The sequence below is a fragment of the Phyllobates terribilis genome, unplaced genomic scaffold (assembly GCF_046119375.1).
Source record: "Phyllobates terribilis strain yellow unplaced genomic scaffold, ASM4611937v1 Scaffold_81__1_contigs__length_6697587, whole genome shotgun sequence".
Taxonomy (NCBI): domain Eukaryota; kingdom Metazoa; phylum Chordata; class Amphibia; order Anura; family Dendrobatidae; genus Phyllobates; species Phyllobates terribilis.
The window spans coordinates 739,109-759,476 of record NW_027362841.1 but is presented as its reverse complement, the minus strand read 5'-3'; positions in this window follow the sequence as shown (position 1 = coordinate 759,476).

The following is a 20,368-nucleotide window of genomic DNA, read 5'->3' as shown; positions in this document are numbered from 1 at the left end:
ATCTGCCTTCCTGGGTAGGGATCGTATCCTGGTCTTCTACCTGGGGCAACCAAAGCTCTGTCACAGGTACGGCGACCCTACACACTTCAGTGCAAACTGCACTGTGCAGAAATGTGCGTTGTGTGGGGGTGTCGGTCACCTTGCTGCCTCTTGTGTGGAGATTAGGTGCCACCTGTGTGGTGAGTTAGGTCACCCAGTCAGCCGTTGTCCTCGCTCCTTCGCTAATGCAGTCGAGACCCCGGTGGGAGAAAGCCGTGAGGCCGATTTTGCTGGGGAGAGAACTAGCAGGGGTGGGGGAGCTGAGGGGCCAGGGAAGAAAAACAATAAAAAGATGCCTGCCCAGCTGAGGCGTCTAGACAAGTGCAGACAGGAGAGGGAGCGGGGCGAGCCCCGGGCTACGGGGGCGGCCCCTGTCCTGGATGCCAAAGTTGCTGCTGAGGCCCCGAGGGATGATGAGTTTGATGAGAAGGTCAGGAGGATCCACAGGGAGGAAACCCCCTCTGCCTCAGAATCCTCCCAATATGAAAATATGGATGAGGACAATAAGCGGTGGCTAGAGAACAAGCGTAAGCTCGGCACCAAAAAGAAGAGAAAGAAGGGAGATAAAATATCTTCTCCCGCTCTGACCAAGGTACCTAAGGAAGGTAAAACTGACTCCCCTCTAGTTGGTCTTTCTAACCGCTTCCAAGCCCTTGATAACATCTCTTCCTCAAAAGAGGAGGCTGAGGGTGAGGTTCTGGCTTCGGCGGAGCTTACAGTGGGCGCCGAGTCTCCTTCTCCTGGGGATGCAAGGTCCTTGGGGGGAGGGACTGGCCCAGAGTCCGGAGACAAGGACGAAAAAAGAAGGAAAAATGTGGGAATGGACACCTCTGTATCATTAAAGAGGGGGAAGGATTCCTCCTCTGAGGCAGAGGATAAGGGGAGTGGGAAGAAGAAAGCTATCTAACTCAATCACCAATGATGGCGGTACCCACTCCGTTGACGCTGGTGTCCATTAATGTCGCCAGCATTAAGTCAAATATGGCTAGATTGGCGGCCTTTGATTTTCTCAGCCGGGTTGAAGCTGACGTTTTCTTTTTGCAAGAGACCAGGCTGCCAAATATGGCAGAGGGAGTGGAGACTTGGGCCCTCCTATTGGTCTCTTGCGGCCGAGCCGTATAGCGGAGTGGCGGTCCTTTTTACCGCACCGGTAGAATGCCGACGGGTTATTGAGTTAGAAATGGGGAGGTGCCTGATATTAGATGTCCTCATGAAGGGACAAGAGCTCTGGCTCATTAACATCTATGGTCCCCAATCTAAGTGGGACCGGAAGTGTCTCTTTATGAGAATCAAGCCCTACCTTTTTACGAGTCGGCAGGTCGTCTTTGGAGGGGACTTTAACACTGTCATGAGGCCCCGAGATAGAGGAGGTTCCAGAGACAAGCTGACTTATGATGGCGTCGCCCTTAATAGTGTAGCTAGTGAAGCTCGCCTGGTAGATGTCCACATCCGGCTCACCGCAGTCCACGAGGGGTTCACCTATCATAGAGGTAACTGTAGGTCCAGGATAGACAAGTTTTATTTAAAGGAGGAAGCCGTCTCTTCAGCAGTATCTGCTGTTGAGGTGGAGTTCTCCGATCTCTGTTTGATTTTGTTTTTTCTGAATGTTACAGAGACTCCCCGGATAGGAAGAGGCTTTTGGAGGCTCAATTCGTCTCTCTTGGTAGAAGCGGAGATAAGACAGTCCTTTGAGGATTTTCTTCAGAGCCAGGTACCCTTACTGGATCTTTGTAGTAGTAAGTCAGAGTGGTGGGAGATGTTCAAGAAAAGGGTGGCGAGATTCTTCCGCCAGCTCTCGAGACTCTGGAGCCTGGACAGGTACCACCTGTATCAGGGCCTGAGGAGGAAACTCGAGCATCTTGTCTCAACTGGAGGTAGCCGCGAGGAGATCTCCAGAGTGAAATCTTTGCTAATGAGGTGTCAGTATGATAGACACGCATCTTTGGTTTTTGAGAGGGATTATGGGAAGTACCGCTCGCCAGACCCTTACAGAAACTGCAAGATGTCAGTGAATAGTAAAGTTGTTACAGGACTGGTTGACACTGCGGGGTCCCTGAAAAGATCCAGATCAGGGACCCTGGAGGTCGTCAGATCCTTCTACTCGCACCTCTTGGGGAAGAGGGATCTGGATTGGGATGAGATGTCGGCTTTTCTGGCTGAAGCCGTCCCCGAACCAGGGGTAGACCCCTCTCTTGGCGTTTTGACAGAGATGATCAGGGAAGAGGAAGTTAAGTTGGCGATTGAAGGGCTTGCCCTAAAGAAATCTCCCGGTCCAGATGGCTTAACATCTGAATTCTATAAGACCTTTAAGGACGCCTTGGTTCCCCTGTTGACTGAGGTATTCAATGAATGTCTTTTATCGGGCACTCTGCCAAAATCAATGAGGAGGTCTGCCCTGATTATCTTGTCAAAGGGTAAGGACTCATCTTGCATTGAGAATTGGCGTCCCATAGCGCTTCTCAATGCAGACAGGAAGGTTTTGGCAAAGGTGCTGTTTAATCGGCTGGTGAAATTTGCACCCCGGCTCCTTTCGGGAGCCCAGCATTGCTCTGTTCCGGGCCGCAGTACAATTAGTGTCCGAGAGGCGGTGGAGCAGGGTAGGGCTGGTCACTGGAAGGGGTACATGCTATCATTGGACCAGGCAAAAGCGTTTGATCTGGTTAATCATGAGTACCTCTGGTCTGTCCTTCTGAGGTATGGCCTGCCGGGGGGGTTTGTTGATTGGCTTAAGACCTTGTACGCTGGGGCAGAGAGTTTCCCGCTTGTGAACGGTTGGATTGGCAGCTCTTTTGAGGTTGGGTGTGGTGTTCGCCAGGGTTGTCCCTTGAGCCCGCTGCTGTACGTGTTTGCAATTGACCCACGTCTTAGGAGGGTGGAGCGTGGACCATTGGCTGGGATCGTGATGGACCGGGCAGCACCGGAAGCCACTCTGAGAGTGGTGGCGTATGCCGATGATGTCACCGTTTTTGTTTCCTCTGATGGGGAGGCAGAGTGGCTGATATCAGAAGTAAATAGCTACTCGGAGGCATCCGGGTCCAAGATCAACCGGGATAAGTGTGAGAGTCTCTGGCTGGGAGGAGGAGATTCTGGTTTTGATCTCCCGGACACCCTTCCAGGACCCAAAGTCTCTGCAAAAGTTCTTGGCATCGAATTTGGCCAGGGGGATTGCCCCAAACAAAATTGGAACAGCAGGCTAGAGATCGCCCCTCAGAAGGTGAACCAATGGAAGGGTTGGTCTTTGACCCTAAGGGAAAGGATAAACCTGATCAAAACTTACCTGCTCCCTGTGCTGATCTATCTGGGCAGTGTGTGCATCTTGCCGGAGCCTCTCTGGACTCGGGTCTACAGTTTGTTCTTCCAACTGTTATGGGGGAATAGACTGAACCTGGTCAAGAGGGAGGTTACTTACCATACGAGGAGACTAGGAGGGTTGGGTATGGTGAACCCTGTGGTATTCCTTGTGAATACCTTCATTAAGATCAATATTGCTAACCTCTGGAAAGAGAGGGCTCCCCCGTGGGTATTCTGCTGTAAGGGATGGTTTCAGCCTTTCTTCCAGGAATGGGAGACAGGAGGGCAAGTGAAAGATCTACGCACACCACATTGACATCTACCGGCTTACGCTACTGTGGTTCTGAAGGTAATTCGTCGGTGGGGTCTGGGAATGTGGGAGGTCAGGACTCTGCCAAGGAAGCTCCTTGACAAAAGGGTTCTGTTGACTCATTTTCAGAGGCCTCTGGTGTGCAGGGATTGCCCAAGTCGGGATGTTGGGGTGGGTCTGCATCTTTTGAATTCTATCAGGATCCCTCGAAGTTTTGGGACTTGGCTTGGCGCTGCTTCCATGGGAAACTGTGTGTGAGGGACAATCTGAAGTGTAGGAGCTCTGAGGACAGGAACTGTCCTCGGGAGCATTGTGGTACCATGCTTGAAAGCATGGACCACTTCTTGCTTCGTTGTCCCTTTAACACAGAGGTGTACAACAGGATGGGCGCCTCCATTGACTGGCCCTGGCTGGTCGGTCTCTCTTATGCGGAATTGGCCTATGGAGCATTCGGGGACCTGGGTGGTCGGGACCACTGCACCTTATTTCTAGTTAGCGCAGTGGTTAGGTATCACACGTGGAACGCACGGTGCTTAGTATCGACGCAGGGGAAAATCCTCCCAGTGGACGATGTGTTTAGGACCATACTCGGTGACCTGATGAAGGTGCGTTCTCTGGAGTATGAGAGACTGGGTACACGGAGGGCCGCTCTCCTCTGGAGGGGCTTTTCTTTTAGTGTGCCCTAGTCTGGTCATCGCCTCTCCTGGTGGTGGGCTGCTGCTGACACCATAGATTTTTGTTTTGTTTTGATCAGTAGACAGTGATGTAGGGCTGCAGGCACCGAACTTTGGCTTTGTCAGTTGTGGTTATTGTATTGTTTGTTTCTGTATATATTGTATATATGGGTTTGGGTGTAGGTGTTAGGTTGGGTGGAGGGAAAAGGGGGAGGTGGGTTCATCTTTTGGGACACTGGTTATTTGGGTGAAAAACTGGCACTGCCTGATCTGGCCTATGGACGTTGGACTGAGGCATGAGGCGCAGGACCAGCTCTCAGGTCAGTGCCGGGGAGGGACTGGTGGGCTTGAGTGTGGGGGGTTTTGTTTTGTCTTGTATATATTTGTATAGTTAGTATTTATTTTATTTATAAAAAAAAAAAAAAAAAAAAAAAAAAAAAAGAAGAATGTATATATTAGTATGTATATAATTTGTCGGTTATTGTTTATTATATTGTTATTATTTGTTTGGTAACTGGACCAGATGTCATGGTGTAGGTAGTTATTATTGTGTATATATGTATAATATGTGTGTGAGGAGAGAGGGAGCGGCTGGACCAGCAGAATAGTGAGTGCAGCTCTGGAGTATAATACAGGATATAACTCAGGATCAGTGCAGGATCAGTAATGTAATGTATGTACACAGTGACTGCACCAGCAGAATAGTGAGTGCAGCTCTGGAGTATAATACAGGAGGTAACTCAGGATCAGTAATGTAATGTATGTACACAGTGACTGCACCAGCAGAATAGTGAGTGCAGCTCTGGAGTATAATACAGGATGTAACTCAGGATCAGTAATGTAATGTATGTACACAGTGACTGCACAAGCAGAATAGTGAGTGCAGCTCTGGAGTATAATACAGGATATAACTCCGGATCAGTAATGTAATGTATGTACACAGTGACTGCACCAGCAGAATAGTGAGTGCAGCTCTGGAGTATAATACAGGATGTAACTCAGGATCAGTAATGTAATGTATGTACACAGTGACTGCACCAGCAGAATAATGAGTGCAGCTCTGGAGTATAATACAGGATGTAACTCAGGATCAGTAATGTAATGTATGTACACAGTGACTGCACCAGCAGAATAGTGAGTGCAGCTCTGGAGTATAATACAGGATATAACTCCGGATCAGTAATGTAATGTATGTACACAGTGACTGCACCAGCAGAATAGTGAGTGCAGCTCTGGAGTATAATACAGGATGTAACTCAGGATCAGTAATGTAATTTATGTACACAGTGACTGCACCAGCAGAATAGTGAGTGCAGCTCTGGAGTATTATACAGGATATAATTCAGGATCAGTACAGGATCAGTAATGTAATGTATGTACACAGTGACTGCACCAGCAGAATAGTGAGTGCAGCTCTGGAGTATAATACTGGATGGAACTCAGGATCAGTAATGTAGTGTATGTACACAGTGACTGCACTACCAGAATAGTGAGTGCAGCTCTGGGGTATAATACAGGATTTAACTCAGGATCAGTACAGGATCAGTAATGTAATGTATGTACACAGTGACTGCACCAGCAGAATAGTGAGTGCAGCACTTGCATGGGCTACCACCATTTTTTTTGTTATCCTGTGTTATGATACAATGACATGACAAATTCAGCCTTAAAGAACGAGTCATTACTACTTCAATCATAAAGTAAATATCAATATCAATTGTATTAATCACAAGAGAGACACACATATATGAGATTAGTTGGACGGGGGGGTGGGGGGTGGGGGAGGGAACGTGGTTTTAGTGGGGGTGCCAGACCAATTACATATCTGACATAGATATAGCAGTATCACATAGATCCCCACAACAGTATTATAGTGCTTAGGTCCTAACTCAGTATAATTAAATCAAAATCAATAAAGAGGAGCAGCACACATCATATAGGTGGAGATTACATAAAAACAGGCACACAGGTGGTAAAACAGAGCGCCATGGCTGAAAGGGGATGTCCACTACTTTATATCCCCCCCATGTATCCCCCCGGGGCCCCTAAGACTTCTTGTAAATACCTTCTGTTGCAGATACGGCCTGTGAGTGGCGCTATCACTGGCCCCTCACAGGCATCATGTGACCCCCGGCTGCAGCCGGCTCTGACATCCGCTGATGTCATGACAAGTGCTGGCAGGAGCCGGGGGTCTTTGTCTTCCAGGTTCCAGGGTGGACTCCAGGCTGTGGGCGGGGTTACCCCTCCTCGTCACACCCAGCATCCACCACGCGCTCTGCCTCTCTCCATTCATTGGGAAAGCGCACGGTGGATGCTAGGTGTGACGCGGGGAGTAACCCCACCCACAACCCAGCGGCCACCGCGGGGACCCCAGTGCTGAGTCACGCCTCACTTGTCATGACGTCAGCCGGAGTCACGTGATGCCTGTGAGCGGCAACCGATAGCGCCGCTCACAGGCATTATCAGCAACAGAAGGTATTCACAATAAGTCTTAGGGGCCCCGGGGGGGATACATAAAGTAGTGGACAACTTCTTGAATGTTAGAGATAAGTATACTGGTAATGAATGAGGCACTTACCCGTGAGTCCGCACGTCATGCCCAACTGCCCCAACGCACGCAGGGGCACCCCCTGAGGAAGATTCGAAATGTGCATTGGGGCAGTAGGGCATGACGTGCGGGGCTCATGGGTAAAAGAAGAAGTAATGACTCGTTCTTTAAGGTTGAATCTGCTTTGGTCTTTTGAGTCTACTTCACCTATAATGTACTAGCTATTGAACCACCCGTTCTACGCCCGGGTGGCGAGCATTTATATTGGTATATGGCCTCCATCCTGTCATGTGCTCCTCCCATCCTGTGCCCCCATCCTGGTATGTGCTGCCCCCATCCTGTGCCCCCATCCTGGTATGTGCTGCTGCCATCCTGTGCCCCCATCCTGGTATGTGCTGCTGCCATCATGTGCCCCCATCCTGGTATATGCTGCTATCCTGCGCCCCCATCCTGGTATGTGCTGCTCCCATCCTGTGCCCCCATCCTGGTATGTGCTGCTCCCATCCTGTGCCCCCATCCTGGTATGTGCTGCTGCTATCCTGTGCCCCCATCCTGGTATGTGCTGCTGCCATCCTGTGCCCCCATCCTGGTATGTGCTGCTATCCTGTGCCCCTATCCTGGTATGTGCTGCTATCCTGTGCCCCCATCCTGGTATATGCTGCTATCCTGCGCCCCCATCCTGGTATGTGCTGCTCCCATCCTGTGCCCCCATCCTACTATGTGCTCCCATCCTGTGCCCCCATCCTGGTATGTGCTGCCCCCATCCTGTGCCCCCATCCTGGTATGTGCTGCTCCCATCCTGTGCCCCCATCCTGGTATGTGCTGCTGCCATCCTGTGCCCCCATCCTGGTATGTGCTGCCCCCATCCTGTGCCCCCATCCTGGTATGTGCTGCCCCCATCCTGTGCCCCCATCCTGGTATGTGCTGCTCCCATCCTGTGCCCCCATCCTGGTATGTGCTGCTGCCATCCTGTGCCCCCATCCTGGTATGTGCTGTTCCCATAAAATAGTGCCTGAGTCAACGTGTGCGCATCTCACAATATCTGGCGCCATTTTCTTGAAGACACTGTGTCTGGGAATTTGCACACACAGTGTCTTCAGTAAAATGGCATCGTAGTGCAGTGTGCACACGCTCTGACTCAGGCACCACACTGCACAGCCGCCACCCATTTTGGCTTTGAACAGAAAGACACATTCACTGTTATATATAACATTTTACATTTTGTTAAACTATTAGCTGGAAAAAAAAATTATTGTGCAAAAACTTCTGTGTAAAGAACATTTTTGGTGTAAACTCTGTGGTCTTTCTTTAAGTTGCCTCGTTGATCAGTAGCAAAAACTTTGACTTTGACTTGTTGGAAGGATTTTGTCCTTGAAGAGGCGACATAAAGTTGGCCATGGCTGAAGGCTGGAGATGGCAAATATATGCCAACTGAATCCAGTGTTTGCCCTTGACTTTTGTTGATGGTCATAGCATAAGCCAGTCTTAAGGGAAACTGTTTTCGTTTTAAAGTAAAAGGAAGATGAGGATGGCTTGGGGCAGAATAACTCTGGGAATGATACCCTTGTACCTTTAAATGATCCGCTGAGGATTTCACAGTCAATGACTTTTGACATCATTTGCTTCACAACTATTCTGGTGCCATTGCAAAGACCTCTTCTTGAGTTAAGGTTTCTTAATAGCATGACTACTGCTCCAACTTTCAAATGTAATCTATGAGGAGGCATACCACCAGGCGTTAAGCTGTTTAAGAACTCCATCGGATAGTTTGCTGCTTCCTCAGCATTTGCAGTATCTTGCTGAATGGAATCAATACTGGTGTAGCATTTCAATTCAGACTGAATTCGTCTAAGAACATTTTCATTCAGTTCATGTGAATGTTGGTTTTTTGGAGTTAGGATTGCACGGTTTGCAATGCTTTTATCTTCTGGTTGTATGACTTGAGGAAAGACAGCATCAACAATACATCCATTTTCAATGCAGACAGAAGGAATTTCAAAGATACCTTCCTCTAGTCCTGGTTCTTGAAGTTTTCCATCTCCAAGGTTTAAAAGCCATTGGGAAAAGCCTTGATGTTCTTGGGGGACATTGTCCTCATTGGTACGCATGTTTAGGTCCAATTTGAGGACTTCAATATTCCTCCAACAATTGCTGTTCTTCATGCATGCTGAAATTATTTCGGTTCTGGTGCCATGTGGTACAACAGGAAGGATTTGTCGAAAATCTCCACCAAAAACAGACACTGCACCTCCGAACGTTTTTTTGGAGGGAACTTTTGGATCTTCAGCCATGAGTTCTTTGTAGAAGGTGTCAACTGCATTTACAGCATGAGCTGGAGCCGTAGAAGCTTCGTCCCAGATTATGAGTTTGGCGTTTTTCAACTCATTGGCAGTATTGCTGCCATGACGAATATTGCACGTCGACGTTTCATTAATTGGTATAGGCAGTTTGAACAGATTATGGGAAGTTCGGCCTCCTTCCAGCAAAGTAGCAGCAATGCCTGTAAATGTACATGGCAAGACTAATTCATTTTTGCTCTGAACGTAATGCATGATTGTATTATACAGGAATGTCTTACCACTTCCACCAGGTCCGTCAATAAAAAATAGACGTTGTTGCAAGTTGGAATCTCAAAAGCTTCTCTGATTTTTTCGAAAGCCTTTCGTTGTCCTGGGTTTAACATTTGGAATTTCTCCTCAAAGCCTTTTCCGCAACAGGGTCGTAATATTTGCCAGAATTGATTGGATCATCGTACTTGCCAACAGGAAGGTGTAGGCCAAAATCTTGTAATGACTTTCCATGTGTCCGTAACACAGGCTCAATTTCATGTAATGTCATATAGACGGCCTTTTATAGGGACCCTGGAGGTCGTCAGATCCTTCTACTCGCACCTCTTGGGGAAGAGGGATCTGGATTGGGATGAGATGTCGGCTTTTCTGGCTGAAGCCGTCCCCGAACCAGGGGTAGACCCCTCTCTTGGCGTTTTGACAGAGATGATCAGGGAAGAGGAAGTTAAGTTGGCGATTGAAGGGCTTGCCCTAAAGAAATCTCCCGGTCCAGATGGCTTAACATCTGAATTCTATAAGACCTTTAAGGACGCCTTGGTTCCCCTCTTGACTGAGGTATTCAATGAATTTCTTTCCTCGGGCACTCTGCCAAAGTCAATGAGGAGGTCTGCCCTGATCATCTTGTCAAAGGGTAAGGACCCATCTTGCATTGAGAATTGGCCTCCCATAGCGCTTCTGAATGCAGACAGGAAGGTTTTGGCAAAGGTGCTGTTTAATCGGCTGGTGAAATTTGCACCCCAGCTCCTTTCGGGGGCCCAGCATTGCTCTGTTCCGGGCCGCAGTACAATTAGTGCTGTACTCTGTGTCCGAGAGGCGGTGGAGCAGAGTAGGGCTGGTCACTGGAAGGGGTACATGCTGTCATTGGACCAGGCAAAAGCGTTTGATCGGGTTAATCATGAGTACCTCTGGTCTGTCCTTCTGAGGTATGGCCGGCCGGGGGGGTTTGTTGATTGGCTTAAGACCTTGTACGCTGGGGCAGAGAGTTTCCCGCTTGTGAACGGTTGGATTGGCAGCTCTTTTGAGGTTGGGTGTGGTGTTCGCCAGGGTTGTTCCTTGAGCCCGCTGCTGTACGTGTTTGCGATTGACCCACTTCTTAGAAGGGTGGAGCGTGGACCATTGGCTGGGATCGTGATGGACCGGGCAGCACCGGAAGCCACTCTGAGAGTGGTGGCGTATGCCGATGATGTCACCGTTTTTGTTTCCTCTGATGGGGAGGCAGAATGGCTGATGTCAGAGGTAAATCGCTACTCGGAGGCATCCGGGTCCAAGATCAACCGGGATAAGTGTGAGAGTCTCTGGCTGGGAGGAGGAGATTCTGGTTTTGATCTCCCGGACACCCTTCCAGAACCCAAAGTCTCTGCAAAAGTTCTTGGCATCAAATTTGGCCAGGGGGATTGCCCCAAACAAAATTGGGACAGCAGGCTACAGATCGCCATTCAGAAGGTGTACCAATGGAAGGGTTGGTCTTTGACCCTAAGGGAAAGGATAAACCTGATCAAAACTTACCTGCTCCCTGTGCTGATCTATCTGGGCAGTGTGTGCATCTTGCTGGAGCCTCTCTGGACTCGGGTCTACAGTTTGTTCTTCCAACTGTTATGGGGGAATAGACTGAACCTTGTCAAGAAGGAGGTTACTTACCATACGAGGAGACTAGGAGGGTAGGGTATGGTGAACCCTGTGGTATTCCTTGTGAATACCTTCATTAAGATCAATATTGCAAACCTCTGGAAAGAGAGGGCTCCTCTGTGGGTATTCTCCTGTAAGCGATGGTTTCAGCCTTTCTTCCAGGAATGGGAGACAGGAGGGCAAGTGAAAGATCTACGCACACCACATGGACATCTACCGGCTTACGCTACTGTGGTTCTGAAGGTAATTCGCAGGTGGGGTCTGGGAATGTGGGAGTTCAGGACTCTGCCAAGGAAGCTCCTTGACAAAAGGGTTCTGTTGACCCATTTTCAGAGGCCTCTGGCGCGCAGGGATTGCCCAAGTCGGGATCTTGGGGTGGGTCTGCATCTTTTGAATTCTTTCAGGATCCCCTCAAAGTTTTGGGACTTGGCTTGGCGCTGCTTCCATGGGAAGCTGTGTGTGAGGGACAATCTGAAGAGTAGGAGCTCTGAGGACAGGAACTGTCCTCGGGAGCATTGTGTTACCATGCTTGAAAGCATGGACCACTTCCTGCTTCGTTGTCCCTTTAACACAGAGGTGTACAACAGGGTGGGCGCCTCCATTGGCTGGCCCCAGCTGGCCGGGCTCTCTTATGCGGAATGGGCCTATGGAGCATTCGGGGACCTGGGTGGTCAGGACCGCTGCACCTTATTTCTAGTTAGCGCAGTGGTTAGGTATCACACGTGGAACGCACGGTGCTTAGTATCGACGCAGCGGAAAATCCTCCCAGTGGACGATGTGTTTAGGACCATACTCGGTGACCTGGTGAAGGTACGTTCTCTGGAGTATGAGAGACTGGGTACACGGAGGGCCGCTCTCCTCTGGAGGGGCTTTTCTTTTAGTGTGCCCTAGTCTGGTCGTCTCCTCTCCTGGTGGTGGGCTGCTGCTGACACCATAGATTTTTGTTTTATTGATCAGTAGACAGTGATGTAGGGCTGCAGGCGCCGAACTTGGGCTTTGTCAGTTGTGGTTATTGTATTGTTTGTTTCTGTATATATTGTATATATGGGTTTGGGTGTAGGTATTAGGTTGGGTGGAGGGAAAAGGGGGGAGGTGGGTTCATCTGGTTATTTGGGTGAAAAACTGGCACTGCCTGATCTGGCCTATGGACGTTGGACTGAGGCATGAGGCGCAGGACCAGCTCTCAGGTCAGTGCCGGGGAGGGACTGGTGGGCTTGAGTGTGGGGGGTTTTGTTTAGTAATGTTTACATTTGTATAGTTAGTATTTATTTTATATTAATATATATAAAAAAAATGTATATATTAGTTTCTATATATTTTTGTCGGTTATTGTTTATTTTACTTATTATATTGTTATTATTTTGTTTGGTAACCGGACCAGAAGTCTGCAATATGAGTAGTTATTATTGTGTATATATGTATAATAAGTGTGTGAGGAGAGAGGGAGCGGCTGGACCAGTTCATTACATTGTTTATTTTGTGGTTGATAATTTTGTTATGTTTCTGTTATTATTATTGTTATGTTTTTCATTTTTATAATAAAAAGATCTACAGGATGTAACTCAGGATCAGTAATGTAATGTATGTACACAGTGACTGCACCAGCAGAATAGTGAGTGCAGCTCTGGAGTATAATATAGGATGTAACTCAGGGTCAGTACAGGATCAGTAATGTAATGTATATACACAGTGACTGCACCTGCAGAATAGTGAGTGCAGCTCTGGAGTATAATACTGGATGGAACTCAGGATCAGTAATGTAGTGTATGTACACAGTGACTGCACTACCAGAATAGTGAGTGCAGCTCTGGGGTATAATACAGGATTTAACTCAGGATCAGTACAGGATCAGTAATGTAATGTATGTACATAGTGACTGCACCAGCAGAATAGTGAGTGCTGCTCTGGAGTATAATACAGGATGTAAGTCAGGATCAGTATAGAATCAGTAATGGAATGTATTTACACAGTGACTGCACCAGCAGAATAGTGAGTGCAGCTCTGGATTATAATACAGGATGTAACTCGGGATAAGTAATGTAATGTATGTACACAGGGACTGCACCAGCAGAATAGTGAGTGCAGCTCTGGAGTATAATACATGATGTAACTCAGGATCAGCACAGGATCAGTAATGTATGTACACAGTGACTGCACCAGCAGAATAGTGAGTGCAGCTCTGGAGTATAATACAGGATGTAACTCAGGATCAGCACAGGATCAGTAATGTAATGTATGTACACAGTGACTGCACCAGCAGAATAGTGAGTGCAGCTCTGGAGTATAATACAGGCTGTAACTCAGGATCAGTACAGAATCAGTAATGTAATGTATGTACACAGTGACTGCACCAGCAGAATAGTGAGTGCAGCTCTGGAGTATGATACAGGATGTAACTCAGGATCAGTACAGGATCAGTAATATAATGTATGTACACAGTGACTGCACCAGCAGAATAGTGAGTGCAGCTCTGGAGTATAATACAGTATGTAACTCAGGATCAGCACAGGATTAGTAATGTAATGTATGTACACAGTGACTGCACCAGCAGAATAGTGAGTGCAGCTCTGGAGTATAATACAGGATGTAACTCAGGATCAGTACAGGATCAGTAATGTAATGTATGTGCACAGTGACTGCACCAGCAGAATAGTGAGAGCAGCTCTGGAATATAATACATTATATAACTCAGGATCAGTAATGTAATGTATGTACACAGAGAATGCACTAGCAGAATAGTGAGTGCAGCTCTGGAGTATAATACATTATATAACTCAGGGTCAGTAATGTAATGTATGTGCACAGTGACTGAACAAGCAGAATAGTGAGTGCAGCTCTGGAGTATAATACAGGATGCAAGTCAGGATCAGTACAAGATCAGTAATGTAATATATGTACACAGTGACTGCACCAGCAGAATAGTGAGTGCAGCTCTGGAGTATAATATAGGATGTAACTCAGAATCAGTAATGTAATGTATGTACACAGTGACTGCACCAGCAGAATAGTGAGTGCAGCTCTGGAGTATAATACAGGATGGAACTCAGGATCAGTAGTATAATGTATGTACACAGTGACTGCAATACCAGAATAGTGAGTGCAGCTCTGGGGTATAATAAGGGATGTAACTCAGGATCAGTACAGGATCAGTAATGTAATATATGTACACAGTGGCTGCACCAGCAGAATAGTGAGTGCAGCTCTGGAGTATAATACATGATGTAACTCAGGATCAGTACAGGATCAGTAATGTAATGTATGTACACAGTGACTGCACCAGCAGAATAGTGAGTGCAGCTCTGGAGTATAATACAGGATGTAACTCAGGATCAGAACCGGATCAGTAATGTAATGTATGTGCACAGTGACTGCACCAGCAGAATAGTGAGTGCAGCTCTGGAGTATAATACAGGATGGAACTCAGGATCAGTAATGTAATGTATGTTCACAGTGACTGCACTAGCAGAATAGTGAGTGCAGCTCTGGAGTATAATACAGGATGGAACTCAGGATCAGTAATGTAATGTATGTACACAGTGACTGCACTAGCAGAATAGTGAGTGCAGCTCTGGAGTATAATACAGGATGTAACTCAGGATCAGTACAGGATCAATAATGTAATATATGTACACAGTGGCTGCACCAGCAGAACAGTGAGTGCAGCTCTGGAGTATAATACAGGATGTAACTCAGGATCAGTACAGGATCAGTAATGTAATGTATGTACACAGTGACTGCACCAGCAGAATAGTGAGTGCAGCTCTGGAGTATAATACAGGATGTAACTCAGGATCAGAACCGGATCAGTAATGTAATGCATGTGCACAGTGACTGCACCAGCAGAATAGTGAGTGCAGCTGTGGAGTATAATACAGGATATTACTCAGGATCAGTGCAGGATCAGTAATGTAATGTATGTACACAGTGACTCCACCAGCAGAATAGTGAGTGCAGCTCTGAAGTATAATACAGGATGTATCTGAGGATCAGTAGAGGGTCAGTAATGTAATGTATGTGCACAGTGACTGCAACAGCAGAATAGTGAGTGCAGCTCTGGAGTATAATACAGGATGTAAGTCAGGATCAGTACAGGATCAGTAATGTAATATATGTACACAGTGACTGCACAAGCAGAATAGTGAGTGCAGCTCTGGAGTATAATACAGGATGTAACTCAGGATCAGTACAGGATCAGTAATGTAATTGTATGTACACAGTGACTGCACCAGCAGAATAGTGAGTACAGCTCTGGAGTATAATACAGGATGGAACTCAGGATCAGTAATGTAATGTATGTACACAGTGACTGCACCAGCAGAATAGTGAGTTCAGCTCTCGAGTATAATACAGGATGTAACTCAGGATCAGTAATGTATGTACACAGTGACTGCACCAGCAGAATAGTGAGTGCAGCTCTGGAGTATAATACAGGATGTATCTCAGGATCAGTAATGTAATGTATGTACACAGTGACTCCACCAGCAGAATAGTGTGTGCAGCTCTGGATTATAATAGAGGATGTAACTCAGGATCAGTAATATTATGTATGTACACAGTGACCCCACGAGCAGAATAGTGAGTGCAGCTCTGGAGTATAATAAAGGAAGTAACTGAGGATGAGTAGAGGATCAGTAATGTAATGTATGTGCACAGTGACTGCACCAGCAGAATAGTGAGTGCAGCTCTGGAGTATAATACAGTATGTAAGTCAGGATCAGTACAGGATCAGTAATGTAATGTATGTGCACAGTGACTGCACCAGCAGAATAGAGAGTGCAGCTCTGGATTATAATACAAGATGTAACTCAGGATCAGTAATGTAATGTATGTACACAGTGACTGCACCAGCAGAATAGTGAGTGCTGCTCTGGAGTATAATACAGGATGTAACTCAGGATCAGTACAGGATCAATAATGTAATGTATGTACACAGTGACTGCACCAGCAGAATAGTGAGTGCAGCTCTGGATTATAATACAAGATGTAACTCAGGATGAGTAATGTAATGTATGTACACAGTGACTGCAGCAGCAGAATAGTGAGTGCAGCTCTGGAGTATAATACAGGATGTAACTGAAGATCAGTAGAGGATCAGTAATGTAATGTATGTGCACAGTGACTGCACAAGCAGAGTAGTGAGTGCAGCTCTGGAGTATAATACAGGATGCAAGTCAGGATAAGTACAAGATTAGTAATGTAATATATGTACACAGTGACTGCACCAGCAGAATAGTGAGTACAGCTCAGGATTATAATACAGGATGTAACTCAGGATCAGTAATGTAATGTATGCACACAGTGACTGCACCAGCAGAATAGTGAGTGCAGCTCTGGAGTATAATATAGGATGTAACTCAGGATCAGTACAGGATCAGTAATGTAATGTATGTACACAGTGACTGCACCAGCAGAATAGTGAGTGCAGCTCTGGAGTATAATACAGGATGGAACTCAGGATCAGTAATGTAATGTATGTACACAGTGACTGCACTAGCAGAATAGTGAGTGCAGCTCTGGGGTATAATACAGGATGGAACTCAGGATCAATACAGGATCAGTAATGTAATGTATGTACACAGAGACTGCACAAGCAGAATAGTGAGTGCAGCTCTGGAGTATAATACAGGATGTAACTCAGGATCAGAACCGGATCAGTAATGTAATGTATGTACACAGAGACTGCACAAGCAGAATAGTGAGTGCAGCTCTGGAGTATAATACAGGATGTAACTCAGGATCAGTACAGGATCAGTAATGTAATGTATGTACACAGAGACTGCACAAGCAGAATAGTGAGTGCAGCTCTGGAGTATAATACAGGACGTAACTCAGGATCAGAACCGGATCAGTAATGTAATGTATGTGCACAGTGACTGCACCAGCAGAATAGTGAGTGCAGCTCTGGAGTATAATACAGGATGGAACTCAGGATCAGTAATGTAATGTATGTACACAGTGACTGCACTAGCAGAATAGTGAGTGCAGCTCTGGAGTATAATACAGGATGCAAGTCAGGATAAGTACAAGATTAGTAATGTAATATATGTACACAGTGACTGCACCAGCAGAATAGTGAGTACAGCTCAGGATTATAATACAGGATGTAACTCAGGATCAGTAATGTAATGTATGCACACAGTGACTGCACCAGCAGAATAGTGAGTGCAGCTCTGGAGTATAATATAGGATGTAACTCAGGATCAGTACAGGATCAGTAATGTAATGTATGTACACAGTGACTGCACCAGCAGAATAGTGAGTGCAGCTCTGGAGTATAATACAGGATGTAACTCAGGATCAGCACAGGATTAGTAATGTAATGTATGTACACAGTGACTGCACCAGCAGAATAGTGAGTGCAGCTCTGGAGTATAATACAGGATGTAACTCAGGATCAGTACAGGATCAGTAATGTAATGTATGTGCACAGTGACTGCACCAGCAGAATAGTGAGAGCAGCTCTGGAATATACTACATTATATAACTCAGGATCAGTAATGTAATGTATGTACACAGAGAATGCACTAGCAGAATAGTGAGTGCAGCTCTGGAGTATAATACATTATATAACTCAGGGTCAGTAATGTAATGTATGTGCACAGTGACTGAACAAGCAGAATAGTGAGTGCAGCTCTGGAGTATAATACAGGATGCAAGTCAGGATCAGTACAAGATCAGTAATGTAATATATGTACACAGTGACTGCACCAGCAGAATAGTGAGTACAGCTCAGGATTATAATACAGGATGTAACTCAGGATCAGAAATGTAATGTATGTACACAGTGACTGCACCAGCAGAATAGTGAGTGCAGCTCTGGAGTATAATATAGGATGTAACTCAGAATCAGTAATGTAATGTATGTACACAGTGACTGCACCAGCAGAATAGTGAGTGCAGCTCTGGAGTATAATACAGGATGGAACTCAGGATCAGTAGTATAATGTATGTACACAGTGACTGCACTACCAGAATAGTGAGTGCAGCTCTGGGGTATAATAAGGGATGTAACTCAGGATCAGTACAGGATCAGTAATGTAATATATGTACACAGTGGCTGCACCAGCAGAATAGTGAGTGCAGCTCTGGAGTATAATACATGATGTAACTCAGGATCAGTACAGGATCAGTAATGTAATGTATGTACACAGTGACTGCACCAGCAGAATAGTGAGTGCAGCTCTGGAGTATAATACAGGATGTAACTCAGGATCAGAACCGGATCAGTAATGTAATGTATGTGCACAGTGACTGCACCAGCAGAATAGTGAGTGCAGCTCTGGATTATAATACAGGATGGAACTCAGGATCAGTAATGTAATGTATGTTCACAGTGACTGCACTAGCAGAATAGTGACTGCAGCTCTGGAGTATAATACAGGATGGAACTCAGGATCAGTAATGTAATGTATGTACACAGTGACTGCACTAGCAGAATAGTGAGTGCAGCTCTGGAGTATAATACAGGATGTAACTCAGGATCAGTACAGGATCAATAATGTAATATATGTACACAGTGGCTGCACCAGCAGAACAGTGAGTGCAGCTCTGGAGTATAATACAGGATGTAACTCAGGATCAGTACAGGATCAGTAATGTAATGTATGTACACAGTGACTGCACCAGCAGAATAGTGAGTGCAGCTCTGGAGTATAATACAGGATGTAACTCAGGATCAGAACCGGATCAGTAATGTAATGCATGTGCACAGTGACTGCACCAGCAGAATAGTGAGTGCAGCTGTGGAGTATAATACAGGATATTACTCAGGATCAGTGCAGGATCAGTAATGTAATGTATGTACACAGTGACTCCACCAGCAGAATAGTGAGTGCAGCTCTGAAGTATAATACAGGATGTATCTGAGGATCAGTAGAGGGTCAGTAATGTAATGTATGTGCACAGTGACTGCAACAGCAGAATAGTGAGTGCAGCTCTGGAGTATAATACAGGATGTAAGTCAGGATCAGTACAGGATCAGTAATGTAATATATGTACACAGTGACTGCACAAGCAGAATAGTGAGTGCTGCTCTGGAGTATAATACAGGATGTAACTCAGGATCAGTACAGGATCAATAATGTAATGTATGTACACAGTGACTGCACCAGCAGAATAGTGAGTGCAGCTCTGGATTATAATACAAGATGTAACTCAGGATGAGTAATGTAATGTATGTACACAGTGACTGCAGCAGCAGAATAGTGAGTGCAGCTCTGGAGTATAATACAGGATGTAACTGAAGATCAGTAGAGGATCAGTAATGTAATGTATGTGCACAGTGACTGCACAAGCAGAGTAGTGAGTGCAGCTCTGGAGTATAATACAGGATGCAAGTCAGGATAAGTACAAGATTAGTAATGTAATATATGTACACAGTGACTGCACCAGCAGAATAGTGAGTGCAGCTCTGGAGTATAATATAGGATGTAACTCAGGATCAGTACAGGATCAGTAATGTAATGTATGTACACAGTGACTGCACCAGCAGAATAGTGAGTGCAGCTCTGGAGTATAATACAGGATGGAACTCAGGATCAGTAATGTAATGTATGTACACAGTGACTGCACTAGCAGAATAGTGAGTGCAGCTCTGGGGTATAATAAGGGATGTAACTCAGGATCAGTACAGGATCAGTAATGTAATATATGTACACAGTGGTGCACCAGCAGAATAGTGAGTGCAGCTCTGGAGTATAATACAGGATGTAACTCAGGATCAGTACAGGATCAGTAATGTAATGTATGTACACAGAGACTGCACAAGCAGAATAGTGAGTGCAGCTCTGGAGTATAATACAGGATGTAACTCAGGATCAGAACCGGATCAGTAATGTAATGTATGTACACAGAGACTGCACAAGCAGAATAGTGAGTGCAGCTCTGGAGTATAATACAGGATGTAACTCAGGATCAGTACAGGATCAGTAATGTAATGTATGTACACAGAGACTGCACAAGCAGAATAGTGAGTGCAGCTCTGGAGTATAATACAGGATGTAACTCAGGATCAGAACCGGATCAGTAATGTAATGTATGTGCACAGTGACTGCACCAGCAGAATAGTGAGTGCAGCTCTGGAGTATAATACAGGATGGAACTCAGGATCAGTAATGTAATGTATGTACACAGCGACTGCACTAGCAGAATAGTGAGTGCAGCTCTGGAGTATAATACAGGATGGAACTCAGGATCAGTAATGTAATGTATGTACACAGTGACTGCACTAGCAGAATAGTGAGTGCAGCTCTGGAGTATAATACAGGATGCAAGTCAGGATAAGTACAAGATTAGTAATGTAATATATGTACAC